Genomic DNA, 18,811 nt, shown 5'->3' on the forward strand with positions numbered 1-18,811 from the left:
AGTGTTGGTTGTTTTTCTACTTACTGGTTCAAAGCTAAGCCTGCTTGACCCTGGTATCGCACACTGTGTAGACAATAGTCAATTCATGGTACCTTACATGGATTCTTTTCTCAGAAGAATTACTGGCAGAACACTGTATGAAGTACAGAATGAATTCTGATGGGAATAAATCATTTGTTTTCTTTTAAGGATCAGTCTTCAACTGGCCAATTTTGCCATTTGGCAAAGAGAAAAATCACTGGGCAAGTTACTGCCTTGCAGTTCAAGGTACGGCATGCCATGCTTCTCCTGCCTGTTACAGATTCAGCAGAAATGTTGTGACTCCTTCTTCCAAGGCCAAAAGTCACTGCTGTTCCAATATAAGGATCCCAGCCAGCAGCTGTAATTTATACAACGTACCCTGTGTGGACTTTGAGCATGTTAATTATACATACTCTCTTATTTTTGTTGGCAGTATGCTTGGAAGTTTCTCTGTTGGATATTTTGGTGAAATTTGGCATCATAGAGCCAGATGTGGTGGCTCGCACATTTAATCCCAGCACTTGGAAGGCTGAGGCATATGGGTTTCTGTGGGTATGAGGCCAGCCTGGTCTACCTAGTGAGTTGAGTTGTTTCAGGATAGTCAGGGCTATGTAGAGAGACCCTGCCTCAAAAAGAAAGAAAGAGAGAAGGAAGGAAGGAAAGAAAGAAAGGAAGAAAGAAAGAGAGAAAGGAAGGAAAGAAAAGAAAGAAAGAAAGAATTTTATTATTCAAAGAAAGACTAAATCTTAGAAAAAATACTAGTGATTGAACCTAGGACTTTGTACTTATTAGTCAAGTACTCTACCCTGAACTACATCTCAGGCCCTAAATTTTAACTTTCTTAAAAAATAAAACACAGAGGTTAGAGAGATGACTCAGTGTTTAAGAGCAGCGGCTGCTCTTCCAGAGAACCTGAGTTCAATTTCCAGCGACCACATGGTGGCTCACGACCACCTGTAATTGCAGTTGTTCCAACAGAGCCGATGCCCTCTTCTGGCCTGTGAGGGCACCGGGCACACACATATTATGCAGACATACATGCAGGCAAAATAGCCACACACATGTAATAAAGTAATACTAATAATAAAGGTAGCATTAGTGACCTGTTCTCCACCCAGCAAACCCAGGCTTCAGAGTTTAGATAGTGATTGCTTTAGGAATCCAGCTTTGGGATGATGAGGAGTGGCTTGACAGCTTTCTTCCTTCCGAGGGGTGAAGATAATCTCTAGGGAGCCAGGTGATTTAGAAAGAGTTGTAGGCAGGGTGTGGTGAGGCAGGCCTATGGTACCTGTACTCAGGAGGCCAAGACGGGATCTCACGTTTAAAGCCAGCCTGGGCAACAGAGTGAGACCCTGTCTCAAAAATAAATGAGTTTTTTAAGAGTTATATATAATATGTATAGAGAAGATTCAAAAGAAGGCAGCTTCTATAGGCAGTGACTCCATGGGTCCCCAAATTTTGATTTTTATCTCAGTCAGTTCACAAAAACACTAGGAATCCTTGTGCTCGTGTTTAAACATAACCTGGCTGGACCTGTGAAGAGCAATCCGTTCTTTACCAAAATGAAGCGCTTGGTCATCAAAGGAAGGATTAGGGTCATTTGTTCTCCTGACTTCATTTTGTTGTCATGGCAAATGCTATGAGTAAACGCATGTCCGGGGAGGGCAAAATTTATTTTTTTCTTACACTGCCATGACACAGACCATCTTTGAGAGACAGTTGTCAGGGTAGGAACTCAAGGCAGGAACCACAGAGGAACCTACTTGCTGACTCCCTCTCTCTGGCTTCTCCCAGACCCATGCTTAACTAGATTTCTCATGCAGCCCAGGCCCTCCAGCACTGGTTAATAGTCATCTTCATTCGTCCCTCGAAGACGTGCCCACAGACCAGCCCAACGTGAGTTACTTGATGGGGACTCATTTCTCAGGTGATTTTAGGCTGTGTCAAGTAGAATGGCTAAAAGTGAAATTGGCTGACAATTAATAGAAAATGGAAGCTGAATACTTCTGTTATGTTGGTTGAGCCAGCATCTTGTGCAAGCCAGTGTTACTCTACCACAGGGTTACTCTAGTATTATAGTGTACTCTACCACTATAGTATTATAGGATTACGAAGTCTGCTTTACTAACCCTGGCCAATGCTAATTTTCTTTCTTATCTATACCACTATAGCAGTCGCCTAGTAGCTTAGTGTAGTAGCCTGCTTTTCTGTGTTAAGATGAGGTTTCACAAAGCTGTCCTCCGGGTGGGCCTTTCCATGTTCTCCGAGTAACTGAGATTACAGCACTGTGCCACCTGCAATCAAAAAGCCAGGAGTAAAAAATAAAAACAAAACTTATATAAAGCACTGTTTTTCAAAACAGCGCTTAAGGGGTTGGGGATTTAGCTCAGTGGTAGAGCGCTTGCCTAGCAAGCGCAAGGCCCTGGGTTCGGTCCCCAGCTCTGAAAAAAAGAACCAAAAAAAAAAAAAAAACCAGCGCTTAACACCATATTGCCAGAAATGTGCTAAAGGAAACATGTCGACAGAAATAATGTAAGAAAATGGCTGGTTGGGTAAAACTGGTTAAGTTGACTTTGTTTACTTCTCCTGAATTTTATGAACTGTTCAGTAGCAAAGCTTAGAGATAGGCTTGAAGCAAAAAAAAAAAAAAAAAAAGAGTAAACAATAAAAAACAAGTTTACGCTATGAAGTTCTCAGGGACAGGTTAGTAATAACTCAGTGGTGAAGGTTGAAAGGCTCTGAGCCTCTTTTCCTAGTGCCCTCTGACCTAGAGAACACTGGATTCCTGCCCGAAGCCTGAACTTTGCTTAGCAGTGTAACGCACCCATGACCTGGCACTGAGGCCATAAGCAATGTGGGAAGAAAATAGGGAGAATCCGCTTTTCCTGCTTTATCTATTTTTTTCTTTTTAAGGTAAAATTGAGAGAGTTTGAACACTAGCAGTAACCACCACAGTGATTTTCTTTCTCATATATAAAACGGTGACAATTCTAAGTGTGGTTCGAAGGGGTGGGATGGCTCGGCAACACAGTGTTTCTCCTTGGAATAAACCTGCAAAGCTCCCAGGGTGTGGGGTTGGACTGGGGACAGTTCGTAATGAAAGACTTAAGTCCAAAAACTTGTTTCTTCACAGTAGTCTTTGAGCTCCTCCTTGGGGCTTATCCACAACTTGCTGATTTCTTAGAGTTAATATTTATGATATCTTTCAGATGCATGGAAGGATCAGGAGTTACTCCATACCCATAAACCAGCCACTAGTCCATAAATACACAAATGCCCCCTCCCTGACTGCATCTCCATTCCAATCCCATAGAGGAAGCCATTCCTTTGAATTTAATGTTTCTCATACCTGCATTATCCACTTTGTATAGGGTCTTAATCTATTTCTGTTGTTGTAAGAGAGTGCATGAGAATAGGAATTAATTTTTCGCTCTGTAGTGCTGGGAAGGCAGTTGCTCTACTTCTAAATTAGATCCCTCTCCTTTCCCCTCCTTTTTATTTTGAGACAGGGTCTGTGAGTTTCCCAGGCAGGCCTTGAACTGATGATCTTTTGGCTTTACCTTCCCAAGCAGTGGGGATTATGAAGTCTGCTTTACCAGCCATGGCCAATGCAAAGTAATTTACAAAGATGCTTCTTTTTGCCCACTTGTCTAGCAGCTCAGAAGTCTAAGAGTCCATTGCTAGCATCCGTTTTTGGTGAGGACCTCATTGCCCACTTGTCTAGCAGCTCAGAAGTCTAAGAGCCCATTGCTAGCATCTGTTTTTGGTGAGGACCTCAGAGCAGAGAGGCCAGCAGATATATGAAGAAGAGAAACAGCAGGCCAAACTAGAGATGGCTAATTCCTCCCTACAGCAAAAGTATTCATGAAGATGGGTGGTTCAGACGTCTCCCAGGAGACCCACCTTCCAGCATGGCTGTGTTGAGGGTTCCAACACATGATCTAAGGGAACATGTTCAAACAGGAGCAGACGGTTAGGTTACTTACTTTTCGGGGTATGAATAATATGCTCTGAACGTATGTTTGTCACCTATGTGAGAGTTCCTGTGTATAATACGGGAATGGAGCAGTTTTATCAGAGGTTGTCAAATTGTTCTCCAAAGCCATAAGAACGTCATGTCATCATTATGTGAGAACTTCCATTTTCTCTATTGGTTGGAAATGTAGTGTTTTCGTTTGTTTTTGTTTTTGTCACTATCCTAGTTGGGCTCATTCATGGGTCTCTGGTCATTTGCTTGTCACCTAGATTACTCTTACACTGGCAGTTGACAAACAAGTTTGCCATCCTGGGCATTTGGCATACCTGCCACTGAAACAGGTATCTCTCACTATCTAGACACCTCGTTTCTTCATGTGTAAACTGGACCAAGACCCATTGTGTAAGCCTTTGTTCGTTTGGTCGTGTCCCATGAGTTACATGGCTGGACTTAGACCAGACTCTGGGTTCATTACGTTATGAGCAAATAGGGAACTAAGCGATTGCTTGTATAATAGTCCTTTTGTGATGATAGTTGTTCAAGCACCGTTTGCAACAGCTCCTTTATCTTAGTCCTTTAGATACATTTTATCCCTTTAGATCATGCCAAGTTTCATATGTGTATTACTTTTCTGTTGCTATAAGATACTGTAACAAAAAGTGACTTCAAAAAAGAAGAGCATTTACAGTGCCAGAGGAATAGAGGCCAACGTGGCAGGGTAGCAGGACCAGGAAGCTGGCTGATGGCTGATCACATTTCGAACAGCATGGGAAGGGGGATGAGGGGAGAAAAAGAGAGGGTGGGTTACCATATGCAGGAAATGGAGTGAGGCCATTAGCCCTTAAAGCCACCCCCAGTGACATATTCCTTTTGGAAAGACTCCACCTCCTAAAGGTACCATAACCTCCTCAAATAGTACCATCAACAGGGGTCAAGTGTACAAATACATGAGCCTGTGAGGTACATTTCTAATTAAAATCATATATATATACACACATATATATAGTCTATTTCCACATATATATTCTATGTATAATATATATATTACACCAAATAAAACTTTCTATTATTTTCCTCATCTAATACTTATATCATATAGTTGTATTTGTCTGTTTTGACAATGTGTTCATAGTTTTGTTTTGTTAAGACAAGATTTCTCTATGTAGCTGAGGTGGGCCTGGACCTTACAATCCTCCTGGCTTAGCTTCCCAGGTGCTGGGATTGCAGATCTGAGCGTCCATGCCTGGCTTCTGCTGTGTGTGTGTGTGTGTGTGTGTGTGTGTGTGTGTGTGTGTGTGTGCGCGCGCGCGCGCGCGCATGCGTGTTATGCACATATTTGTGTGGACTATGCAGTTGTGTGTTGAGGTAGATGTTGAATGTCTTTCTCCATTGCTCTTCACCTTGTTTTTTGACATGTGGACTCTCCTGAACCCGCAGCTCATCGATTCAGCTAGTTTGGGTGCAGCCTCCCTTTCCCGCAGTGTTAGATTACCCCCCTCCCCCCCTTCACCGCTTCAGCCCACAGCCACTGGAGATCTGAGCTCGGGTCCTCGTGAGTGCATGGCAGGCACTTGACAGACCGTCTTCTCTATTAGTTTTAAGAAAATAGAGAGGAAGAAGAACCTATAGACGAGGCACGTAAAACATCTCATATTTTTTCAAAACATTAAATTTCAAACACCAAAATTAATGTATAGTGGGTAACAGCTGTTTTTAAAAATGCAGAAGCGGTTCTTTTAAAAGTCAGGGTTGGGGCTGGAGAGATGGCTCAGCGGTTAAGAGCACTGACTGCTCTTCCTGAGATCCTGAGTTCCATTCCCAGCAACCACATGGTGGCTCACAACCATCTGTAATGGGGTCTGATGCCCTTGTCTGGTGAGCAGCAGTGTACTCAAGTACATAAATAAATCTTAAAAAAAAGAAAAAGAAAAAAGAAAAAAGCCAGGCTTACAATTGTGTGAGCATTTATGGGGAAGGTTTGTCAGATTTAACAAAGGAAGGTTTGTCAGATTTAACAAAGGAAAATCAAAGCCTGAAGTTCCGCTTTTGATTAGCAGTGGGTTCGTTCAGTATAAAGGTGCTCTTAACATCTGTTATGTGAGACTCGGTTCTAACTGGGCTTCCTGTATCTGGCAAAACAATGATTTTACTCAAAGATGGCCCAGCAGTTTACCTTGGCCAGCCTTCCGTGTAACTGTAGAGGTTGCCAGGCAGGGAGCTGGGAGTACCATCCTGCGTCTGTACCACGTGGTACCTAGAGTTCCCACCACAAGGTAATCCTGCACACGTGTCAAGGGCAGCAATGTGGAGAGAGAAGGATCTTGGTGGAATCCCTCATGAGAAGAAAGCCCTAGTGTATCCTGGGATGCCCCCGGTAGCATCCGTTTGCTCAATTGCTTCATAGAATCCCTCTTGGAACCTTCTGGTCCTATTCTGAGATTGGAAGATGAGGCTTTGGTTGTAGGACAGGGGATGATGGGACCGTGACAGGCTGCGGGTAGTGCTTGTTTCCTAACTGTCGTTTCTTTGGTCCTTGCCTCATCTTAGTTTTTTTCTGAATTTTACGTGCCGCGTGTGTGTGTGTGTGTGTGTGTGTGTGTGTGTGTGTGTGTGTGTGTGTGTGCGCGCGCGCGCGAGGGGGGCTTGTTTTGGATGTGAGAAGGACCTTACTGTGTGGGTATAGCCCAGGCTCTGGAACTCAGTACCTAGCAGCCCATGCTGACCTGGAACTCCCCGCAATTGTACTGCCTCAGCCTTCCAATTGCTGGAGATTTTCTAGGAGATTCCTCATTTTAGCTAAAATTCTTCATTATTTTCCCTTTTCTGTATGTATTATTTCCTCTTTATTATTGCTTATTTTTAAATTTCTCCATTTTCTCCATAATCAGGCTAGCTGATAATGTTCAGTTTCCTTTCCCTCACTCTCGGGACCTCTGGCTGGTTTCCTCAGGCCTGCATTGCCAAGTTTTCAACATTCGCATGCTGCTCTATAAACAGAGTCCTTGTGTTTAATTTATACCTGACGCTCCTGCTGTAGTTTTTGCATCCACTTCCTGCTCTGCAGAACTTAAGCTGCAGTACACTTTTTTTTTAAAGAAGAAAGTCTGATCAAACCGATGAGACTAATACTCCCAAGTTCTTACATCTCCAAACCCATTACCAGCCAAATCTTAGCATCCTATAACAGTTCTAAGTCCTATTTTCTGTTTTAGAAATGATTCTGTGGACTTTTGCTAACATTGATGTTACTGTGATAAAGTGTGAGAACAGTCTGACTTTTTGCCCTTAAAAATGCCTTTTGCAGGGCTGGAGAGATGGCTCCATGGTTACGAGCACTCGCTGCTCTTCCAGAGGACCTGGGTTTTCTTCTTAGCACCCACATGGTGGCTTATGACCATCCGTAACTCCAGTCCCAGGGGGATCTGACGCCATCTTCTGGTCTCCTAGGACACTGCACACATGTGGTGCATTTGTGCAAACAAAATACCCATACCTATGCAATTAAATCAATCTTTGTAAGAAATTGTCTCTAGCTAAGTCTAGTGTTGCAAGCCTACAATCCTAGCCCGGAGGTGTATGAGTTTGAGGCTAGCCTTGGCTACATAGAGACGCCATGTCTCACAAACCAAAGCAAACAAAAATGCCTTTGATCTTTTAATTTAGCCCCCAAATGTTCTTTATCTTTGGTAGAAAGACCTTTCCTAGGCATCGTCTTCCTTTCTTGAGTTTTGCCATCTTGTTTTGGTCACTTGAATCTGCTTGTGTTCCTGGAGAACGTTCTTCAGTTATATCCTTAAATATTTTTCTCTGATCTGTTATGCAGTATTTATGGTATTAAAAATTGTCTTTGCACTCACTATACAGATTAAAATAAGACCCATTTATCCTCTGAATGTTTATGTGGGTTGGAGTGTGAGCAGGGCTTTGGACCTGTTTCGTCTCTTGCTTTCCAGGCTGTGGATGAGGTGTCAGCCCGAGTTCCAAACTCTACCATTGGAAAAACAACTTTCCTTACAGCCTTAGGATTCACGGTGACTTGCTTACTTAAGGACATCTGGAATGTGTCACTTTAAAAGCATCTGCCTTCTCTTAAAGGCCTTTCCACTTGGTGCATCTGGGACGGTCTCTTTGGATGAGCAGAATTGACTGGCATGGGACTTCAATTGAATGGTGAAGTCCCTTAAAGTTTCATTCATTGTTGGCTAGAAGCAAAACGTCACGTCTGTGTGCACCCAAAGGAAAAGAGGCTTGCTTATACAGTGCGGTCCCTGGTATGGTATCCACCACACATGATTATACAGGGAGGCCCCGATGGCGTGCCCACCACACAGCCCCTTTGTTTTCCTGGATCTCCTGCCACACTTTCATTGGAGCTTACCCAGTTGTCGTCCTTACAGATCATTTTTCCTTCTTAGGTCTTTATTCCCTTTCATGGTGCTCATGTTTCTAATTCTTGAACATTTCTATTGTTTACTTTATTTACAATATCATCTAGTTCCTTTGACTTTTCTATATTTGTCTTAATGGGTGGGGTTGGGGGAGACAACACAGTTCATTTTCGAAGGCCAGAGGTAGACATTAGGGGTATCAGGTATCTACCTCTATTACTACCCATAATCTCTTGCTGAGCCCGGAACTTGCAGATTCAGCTAGACTGGCTGGCCAGGAAGCACCTGGAATCGGCCCCTCTCCACCCATCAGTACTGGGGTACTCGTCTCCACCCGTCAGTACTGGGGTATGATGCACAGCAACATACGCTTAGGTGGGTGCTGGGATCTGAACTTGGGTCCTCACGCTTGCCACAGCCACTTTACCTACCATGCTGTTTCTCTGGCCTTATTTTTTCCCTACTTTTAAAATTAGGCTACATTTCTGTTCTGTTCTCCTTTCTCTCTGTTTCCCCTCCCTTCCCTTTTCTTCTTCAGTCTCTTTTTTCCCTTCCTCTTCCTCTTCCCTTTAATGTTTTAGTCTCTTGTCTATTTTGTGCTGTTGTTTTTTAAAATATAAAACAAGAAATTGTTACTTTATATTCATTCATTGTTACTTTGTCTTCATTCATTGTTACTTTGTCTTCATTCATTGTTACTTTGTCTTCATTCATTGTTACTTTGTCTTCATTCATGGCAACATTAGTTACACTTCTTACTGTGCTTAGGGAATTTTCTGATGAGTAATCTTATATTTCTTTTCTTACTGTGTTTTTCAAAGCATCTTTGGACTTTTGTTTACTCCTTTCAGAGTGAGTTCCTGCTGTGCTGCTTGGGTTTGTTGGCAGAGTTTTCGTGGGAGATAAACAAGGCTCTGTTGATAATTACCTTCTCTGAGCACTTTGAAGATAATCTCACTTCTTTCTCTGATATTGAGAAGTTCACTATGGTTCCGATCACTGTAAAAAAAAAATCACTGTATCATTTTTTTCAAATTAAAAGATGCTGTGGGGTGGGGACAGCCCATGCCAGGCACATGTGTGGATATTCTGAGACCAGCCCCTGAGATTGGTCCTCTCCTTCCGCCTTTAATTGGGTTTTGTGAAGTGAACTTTGGGTTGCCACAGCTTCCCACCCCCACCCCCGTTGAGCCATGAGGATGACCCCAAGTAACAAAAGATCATTGTATTCCCATGAGAGCCTCTGTGTTTCCTTCTTAAAATCCTCAGAGATCCACAGTCTCACAATACTGCGGTAGCCCTAGTGTTCTTCTTCCTTATGCTGACTTTATTATTTTGCATTTCATTATCGAACTTGAGGCTATTATGCCCGTGTTTATCACTTTCTGTATTTACTGCTTCTCAGGAATAGTGTGGGATGCCGAATAGACTGACCCTGTCTCCTACCCTCATTCTTTGTTCCTGTCATTTCTGGGATATATATATATATAATATATATATATATAAATCTATATTAAATATATATTATAATATATATTAAAATATATATTTTTAATTGAAAGATTTACTTTTTAAATATTATTTTATGTGTTTTGCCTGAATATGTGTACCTCATGCATGCAGTACCCAAGGAGGTCAGAAGAGGGCATCAGATCCCCTGGAACTGGAGTTACAGAGTTAGCAGCCGTGTGGGTGCAAGTGGTCTTGACCCCTGCGTGCCTCTGCAGCCCCTTGTGCTGTCTTAAGCATTATTTGTTGGCTGCTCTAATTCTCGTGTTTTAGGGACCTCTCCATCTGACTTTACTTGCCAGAATCTTAGTCCTTGGTGCACTCTAGAGCCCACTGGGTGCTGCTTTGGTTGAAATTAATGAACTAGACCATCTTCACTTCCATTACGGTCATCTGAATTCACTGGTCCCATTTTGCTGGATGTTTTTCTTAGCTCATGAGTAATAATTTCTTTGAGTGTTTTATAATTTTGTGTTGACTCTAGTCGCATGGCTGTCCTGAATTGCCTGGGTCAAGAGTTCCTATAGAGGGAATGTGGACTGGCTTTTCCCTGCCTCTCAGGACCATGGACATCTTCAGCACTTGGTACTCCTTTATCCTGTTACCTGGGTCGTGTATACTGTAAAAATTTGAATTCCAAACTCAGTGTAAACAATAGCCTTGGTCGTAATGTCTCTCGAGTGTGGTGCCCATAGCCAAACTTTGCATGGCACATGGGCAGGCTGCTGAGAGACCCAGAGACCAAAGACAATACTCAGACACAAGGTTCATTGAAACTTATTAACACGGAGAGTCCAGTGATGATTGGCTGGAGGGTAAAGGCCCAGTGCTGGCAGACTGGAAGTCACGAGTGCACACATGCTCTCTATAGTGCTTCCTCACACTGTTTATGCTGCAAAAGGGGCTGAGGGTTTGCCGACTAAGCATTGGTCTGTCTTGTTAGATGTCCTTGTTTCCTGTGTGGTCAGAATCCCAAGGCCGAGCTGCCTTTAGAGGGTGTCTAGGGAAAGGGGTCTCCCTGGTTCTCACAGGTGACAGCCATGGTCTGTGGTTCCCAGCATACCTGTCCGTGTTCTTACCAAAAGCATTCTGGCCCTGGTCCCCCCTCGTTATCCATGTTCAGGTTAGAAATGGATTCCTTCTGAGGGACCAGCTTGGAAGATGCTCTCCCTTTCTTTTGGGGTGGTGGGGTGGGACGCTGATGGTGTTTATTTTTCTTTTTTTTTTAAAGATTTATTTATTATATATGAGTACACTGTAGCTGTCTTCAGATACACCAGAGGAGGGCATCGGATCTCTTTACAGATGAGAGCCACCATGTGGTTGCTGGGAATTGAACTCAGGACCTCTGGAAGAGTAGTCGGGTGCTCTTAACCACTGACCCATCTCTCCAACCTGTGTTTATTTTTCTAATCAGAGTCCAACATGAGGTAAAAAAGAGTTTGCAGGTCCAGGCAGATACTTTTCCAGACAGGCAGGTGTTTGTGTTTTCCTTCTTTGCAGGGAAGGAATAATTCCTCACGTCTTCTTAGCCAGGTGCCCAGATCTCACTGCAACCCTAAGATTCTTTTCTGAGACTGTCTCTGACTATCAGACTTCTTAGATACCAAGACTGGGGAATGTCGGTCTTATGTCACCATTCTGGTTTCTAATTTCTAACTTACTTTATATTTCAAAGGCTTTATTTAAGAGAAATTTCTAGGGGCTGGGGATTTAGCTCAGTGGTAGAGCGCTTACCTAGGAAGCGCAAGGCCCTGGGTTCGGTCCCCAGCTCCGAAAAAAAAGAACCAAAAAAAAAAAAAGAGAGAAATTTCTAGGCTCATAGCAAAATGGAACAGAAAAACAGTCGTCCTGCGTCCACTGTCCTGATTCGTCATTAGGGGCCAGCATCCGGGGCCAAAGTGTGTGCACTGGGTTCAGCTGATGAGCCCGCATAGGCCTGCCATCCTCCGGAGCCTGCAGTTTACAGTAGGATGTACTCGATCTGTTGTATCCGCAGACCGTCTTTGGTAATGGATGCTGTGGTTGTGGGCATTCCTGACAGGAAGGAAAGGCTATGGAAGTCCAGTGGTCTAGCAGACCTGAGCCCAGAGCTCAGTTCACTTGGCCTCAGGTACACACAGCAGTAAGAAAGGCTGCTCCCGAGACCAGACAGTTGTCCAGTGTGAGATCTTGGCTGCCAATCTCTGCTGTAATCCAGAGGTAACAGGGCTGACTCGTTACCACAAGGTGGGGCCACCGACTGCTACATGGGCTCCCTGCTGTCCAAAGGCAACTGTCGGGCATTCAACTCTCCTTGTCCGGCTGTGTCGTACTTACTTTTCTATTGCTGTGATTAAACATACATACACACACACACACACACACACACACACACACACACACACACACACAATACCAAAGCAACTTATAGAAAAGTTATTTTGGCTCTCAGTTTTAAAGAGTCCATAGGGAGTCAGACATCTGGAGCAGGAAGCTGAGCCGTCCAATCTTCAACCACAAAGACAAAGCGGGGGAGGCAAACAGGAAGCAGTAGGCGATGATGAACTCTCCAAGGTCCACTCCTTAAATGACAGATTTCCTTCATCAAGGTCGCACCCCCTCTCTGAACAGCGACAGGAAGGGAATGTGCAAATACACAATCTGAGTTCTTGGCGGTGGCTTTGAGCACCACTCAGTTCCTCTCCAGATCGTTCGTTTGTTTGTTTGTTTGTTTGTTTGTTTTGAGACAGTCTTGCTGTAAGCCTGTGTTTGCCTTACCCTGGCAATCCTCCCTTTCTTGGCTTCTTAAGACCTTTTATTTGAAGTTGCTTTAGCCAGATAAGGGTGAAAGACGCTCTCAGCCACGTCTGCCCTACTGAGCATGGATCAAAGGGAGTCTTCATTTCTGTTAAAGTAGGGGTTTTGTTTGTTTCCATCTCATCACTTTTTAAATATGTTCTTAGAATTTCCCTCATTTGCTTATATATCCGTCTCTTGTCCTCAGTGTCTATTTTCCCTCAGTAGAGCCCTAAACCTGGTTGTCACAGTTATTATAACGCCATTCTGGTCTTCGCTGTCTCTTTGAGCTTCGGTTTGACTTTTTAGTGTCCCTGTAATTTGTTGTCGCTGTTGCTGCTGAGAGATGACAGTGTGTTCTGGTAAAGCAAGCAGGTGCTGTAACCAGGCAGTTAGTAAAGAGGTGGCATTACGGGGAGCCCTCCAGGGATATCGCTCAGACGCTCTGTCGACAGCCGGCTGGGACTACACTCAGGTGTTTGGGACCCAACTGCAGGGGCAAGTGTTTGGAACACTGGGTTTTTAAAGGCAGAGATATCTGATATCTCTGTCAGCAGTTGCAGGGGGAGGTTTTGTCCCAGCAAACAGTTTATCAGAAGATAGGCTGTATGAGTAGCTGCCGAGGACGTCTCCACAGGCAGTTTAAAGGAAGCTAGCATATATCTGGAACATCTTGACCAAGGGTTCCTAGAATAGGGTTGGGTAATTTCCCACAGGGCTTACCATCAAGAAGATCAAATTCTAGCCCAGTCTAAACTGCCCACAGCAAGAACACAAGGCAGAAGAGTTTCTGCACTGTCTTGCCCTGTCACAGTACCAAGAGAGGTGCCCTAGAGTTGACAGTTACACCACGCGTTGTCTGTATCCTTGTGCCTTTGACCTTGAACTGGGGGCTTCATCCATGCATAGGGCTCTCCCACCAGATGAGGTGGGATGGCCAGAAGGAGCTAATGTGAAGAAGCATGAGGAAGCTGGAGAGGGCTGAAGTTAGCATGTCTCTTCCCCCAAATCAGTTAGGCTCAGATAAAACCTCCGAGGTTAAGCTCTGATAAGGCGATTTCTTACCAGGGTGGGCCTGCTGAAGAGCAGAACCTCTGGCTACTTTCCCCCCTGACCCTGGCGGGAGAGGCAGGGGGTTCTCTAATCTTTGTGAAAATCAGTAGAACTCCTAGAGGCAAACTCACACTGGCCCCTGGTCTGATGTCTCAACCTCACCATTCTGAGCCTCCTGCAGGCCTCAATTACAGGTTAGGCTCCCTGCCAGGTTCTGGGGGCCAAGGAGGTTTCTGCTCCTCAGTATCTTCAGGCAGTGGTCGGCTCCAGGGGTTCAGTTCTCTGCCGTAGCTGAAGAAACCCTGAGCCCCAGTTTGTCCGGCTCATGTTAGGCCAAAGTCACAGTATCTGTGCTTTCTGTGGCCCAAACTAGAACCTTGAACTCTATGCTATTTTTTTTAAATAGTTTTGATTTATTAGAAAAATAGTGTAACGTTGAAGAGAACATTTATTATTTATTATTATTATTATTATTATTATTATTATTATTATTATTATTATTATTTGGTTCTTTTTTTCGGAGCTGGGGACCGAACCCAGGGCCTTGCGCTTCCTAGGCAAGCGCTCTACCACTGAGCTAAATCCCCAACCCCACATTTTTTATTATTTATTTATTTATTTATTGGTTCTTTTTTTCGGAGCTGGGGACCGAACCCAGGGCCTTGCGCTTCCTAGGCAAGCGCTCTACCACTGAGCTAAATCCCCAACCCCACATTTTTTATTTTTATTTTTATTTATTTATTTATTTATTTATTTATTAGTTCTTTTTTTCGGAGCTGGGGACCGAACCCAGGGCCTTGCGCTTCCTAGGTAAGCGCTCTACCACTGAGCTAAATCCCCAGCCCCCACATTTTTTATTTTTAAAGATAGGTTCTCTCTATGTAGACCAGGCTGGCTTCAAAATCATGGTGCCCACCTGCCTCTGCCTCCCCAGTGCTGGGATTAAAAGTATGAACCGGGGTTGGGGATTTAGCTCAGTGGTAAAGCGCTTGCTTAGGAAGCGCAAGGCCCTGGGTTCGGTCCCCAGCTCCGAAAAAAAGAACCAAAAAAAAAAAAAAAAAAAGTATGAACCAATGTGCTCAGCTAAGGAAGTGTTTTAAGTAATCCTGGCACAGGAAGCAGAGGCAGGAGGATCACTGTAAGTTCAAAACCAGCCTCCTCAGTATATCTAGAGGCTGTTTCAAGACAAAACGAAACATTGTAAATCACCATAAAATAACCCGCGTGCTCCCACCCTTCCCAGTCTTTGTCAACAGCGTACACAGCTATCCCCGTTAGTGTATACACTAAGCACATTTCATTGTCAAGGTCTTCTTAGTTCCGCTTGAAACGTCTGCATCCTGTTCTGTACGGCTGACGTGGGTTTTTCCATGACTTTATTCCTACTGTGTTTCGTTCTGCTCGTCACGTTCCTCTGTTAGACACGATCTCCATCCAGTGCTACGAAATATAAAGCGGCGAGGGTACCCGGTGGGCCCATGCCGAGGTGTGCCCTGAGTAACGGCACCGTGCAACTGATGTGCTTTAAAGGGGGGTTATTGGTGGAAGGGGAACGGAGTAAAGACCTGGGAAAGGGTAGAGGCAGACAAATGGACATGTAGACGACAGACAGACAGACAGACAGACAGACAGACAGACAGACAGACAGAGGCAGAGCCATTGGGGGCAGAGAAGGACAGAAACGGGGAAAGAGAGACCCGCCAGGCACACCGGGGAACAGACACACAGAGAGAGCACTGGAGTGGCAGTGCTGCGTAATGGCGTAATGGCGTAATGGCGTAATGACGTAAGTCCTTTCGGAGCCTAGGGGAGTCACCTGTAGGCCGACATCCAGATCAGCCATGTCAGTGCATTGAATACTGAGCACTCCATCAGAGCTTGGCCTTCACCTCACAGGTGAAGGAACGAACGCTTAGTTGTAGGGCCTTATCGTATTACAAGGATCCGGGCTGGTTTTAAACTCCCGTCTATCGAAACTTGAAAGCGCGTTTTATTCATGCCCACAGATGTTTTCGCTCCAGCACCTCAGACTTCATTTGAATGACTTCCTAAGATCAAGTCCCAGAGCAAACTGTGACTCACAATACGAATTCTCAGACTTGTTCATGCCCCTAAGATAGCACCATTAGCTCTTGACTTGCTTGCCTTAGTTTTTTTTCTAGACTTAAAATTTGAGAAGGTGCCCGTTTGAATTTCTGTTGTATAGGTGAGTTCAAAGGCTTTTGAAGCGTTTATGATTCACTTTCTTGTTAAGATCTGTCTTCCATCATTGTCTGTTTAAATGTTGCCTTTTTAAAAATGCTTTTGGTTTTTCAAGACAGGGTCTCTCTACATAGCCCTAGCTGTCTTTGAACTCACTCTGTAGACCAGGCTAGCCCTGGAACTGGAAGAGATCCAGCCGCCTCCGCCTTGCTGTCGAGGTTAAAGGTGTGAGCTTTAAGTGCTGGCTGGATGTCTATATTTTGCATATAGATTGTTTTCATCATTTTAACTGCTTCAACTCTTAGACGTTTGTTCCAAATTTCTGATGCCGAATTCTAATTTATGATCTACTAATTCCGAGTTAGGAGTGGTTTGTTTGTACGGGTCACCAGGTGTTTGAGCTCATTTCCAAATCGTTCTTTAGTCATCCCTGGTTTGCTTATTTAGTCGACCTTTCCTCCCCTTTTTTGAGCACAGCATAAAAAGGCTGCGTGGGCGTTTTCAAAGGCAGATGTGGGTGAAACCCTGCCGGTGGCTTAAGTCCCTTTCTAGCTAAAGGGTAATCGCTCTCCAACCCAGGAAGGAACTACAATGCCTTCCTCAGCTTTGAAGTTGATGCTAAGATGTGTGGAGCCTATAGCTTTCCTGGGAGAGACCAAAACCCCCCTTCCCAGTGTATCCCCAGCGCCCACGGCATGCCCCAGGTCTGCAGGACCTGGTCCTTCAAACTTGGTAAAGCAGCAGGATTTAGGAGGTTCAGCCACATGCCTGTCCTGCCAAGACTCTGGGATGCACAAGACAGTGGAAGCTACCCACATAATTCCCCACTTGACCACATCAGCCAGACAGAAAGCCTGGTGCCTCTCAGGCTGGGGTGCAGGTACCACACGTTCTCACGGCTCTTTACTGCTGATCAGATACATAGGCCTGGGCAGGGGGCTGCCATTTTCATCACGCTCTGCCCTCTGACTGAACACCACCAGCTTCTCTCATGGTGGAGTGCCTATGTCCCACACAGTGCTGTGTCACAGGCCTCCTCCTACTCCTGATCTAGGAACTGACCGCATCAAGACCGTGAGTTTGTCTGGCCTCTCTTCCTGAACCTAGTGACCTTTTCCAATATGTCCCCCCTCAGCTTTTCAATGGAGAAGGGTTTGCATGTGGCCCATAGGCCTCTCGCTTTGGCCTTCTTGTTTCAGTCTCTTCCACACTCCCTGCCATCGCTCTGGTAGTGTTTCTTAGACTGTCCTATGACGGACATCATGTGGATGTGAGAGTTGGGATTCTCTGGTATTATTATCACCTACTGCCTGCTTCTGGTCTTCACTCCTCACTCTTGAGATCACAGGCAGGAGCCCGGGAGCACTGGCGAAGGCGTTTGGTTCTACCTGACAGATCCATTGTTCACCTAGAGATTGGTGCCCACCGTGCATTTAACAGGAAAGGTCGGCTTTCCTGTTGTCTGTCTTCTGAGTTCATCTTCCCAGACAAGGCTGACCGGTGGATCTAAGCCTGTTGTGTTGCAGCCTTCTGGTCTTTTAGAGGGTGGTTCTTATGACTTTAATTTTAATGAGTTCAACAGGGTAATGGAGGGGAAATTTCCACACACACTCCCAAAACGATTCCCTATTGACGCCTATTAAGGCTCACTTCAAATAATTTTTTTCTTTGGAGCTGGGGACCGAACCCAGGACCTTGTGCTTGCTAGGCAAGCGCTCTACCACTGAGCTAAATCCCCAACCCCCAAATAATTTTATTTAAAATGAATTCGCGCAACATGTTGCCCAGATTGGTCTTGAATGAGGTTCTCCTCTTGCCCCAGCCTCCTGAATGGCTGGGATTATATAACACTATTCCTGGCGTTTGGTGGATTCAGTGATGGGTCTTGGGAGCTTCGAGCATTACAGAAGAGTAGCTATCTGGGGGTGCCGCACTGTGGACTCTCCTGACCGCTTGGCCACAGTCAGCTTTGGACTTCCTTCCTCGTGCTTTCTGTGAACTCCAATGTACTCGAGAAAAACATTATGCTGGGTAGAATAAGGCTGGGTGACTTCTCGGGGAATTCGATGTGCTCTGCTGGCCTACTTTGTGTGTTTTTAATCAGGGACTCTGGAGTGAACACGGTAGCGTTGTTTATCTGAGGGTGTTCCGGGCCTGGCTAAGGTGAGCACCATGTCTGTTAACCGACTGGCTTTGTTCTGTGTCTGTGCCTGCTAAGACACCCTGACCCAAAGTGACTTCTGGCAGGAATGAGTGTATCGGGCTTACAGTTCCAGGCCACAGTTCAGTATAGCCGACAGGTAAGGCAGGAGTATCACACCCACAATCTAGAGCTGAGAGGGAAGTGCTCGGATCCTCACTAGCTTGAATGCTACTGGCTTTCTCCTGTCTTAGACTATCAATGACCTAGAACTGCCTAGAACAGAGCGCACAACGGGCTGGAGCTTCCCCCATTCATTAGCAGCACACATCCTCTTAGGCCAGCCTTCCCGGGAGATGCTAGGTGTGTCCCAGCACACCGGCCAAATGTTGCCAAATGTTGCGAGATATTAGAAGTGGAAAGGGAAGGGAAGGAATAAAAAACAAAAGCCATTGCTATTGCCTCAAACGCCCATTGGTGTTATTCTCAGTTTGTCCACCAGGTGGCAGTCACACCTGCAAAATCAGCCAGCTGGGTTTTTTGTTTGTTTGTTGTTTGTTGTTTTCCCATACAATGGTACAAAGACCGTCCTCACCTTAAATCCTGTGACACAGCAGGAAGATACTTACAGTAGTGAACCTGGACCTAGAGTCCTGCACATGGTGCCCAATCCTGTACCATGAAGCTGCACCCTTAGTCCAGGAGGTTTTATTCTACTTAAATTGTGAAGGTATTCCCCATTTG

General features: G+C 44.9%; 1 protein-coding gene across 31 annotated transcripts in view; it reads left to right on the top strand.

Annotated features, from left to right (window-relative positions):
- Nucleotides 1-18,811, top strand: part of Btd (biotinidase) — a 31,047-nt gene that overhangs the window by 582 nt on the left and 11,654 nt on the right. For 8 of the 31 annotated variants that reach the window (NR_199189.1, XM_087588175.1, XM_087588182.1 and 5 more), the window contains 1 exon segment: nt 190-267. The gene's annotated coding sequence lies outside the window, so the exon portion shown is untranslated. 31 annotated transcript variants of the gene reach the window in all.

The sequence above is a fragment of the Rattus norvegicus genome, chromosome 16 (genome assembly GCF_021556685.1).
Source record: "Rattus norvegicus strain SHRSP/BbbUtx chromosome 16, alternate assembly SHRSP_T2T, whole genome shotgun sequence".
In the NCBI taxonomy this organism is placed as follows: domain Eukaryota; kingdom Metazoa; phylum Chordata; class Mammalia; order Rodentia; family Muridae; genus Rattus; species Rattus norvegicus.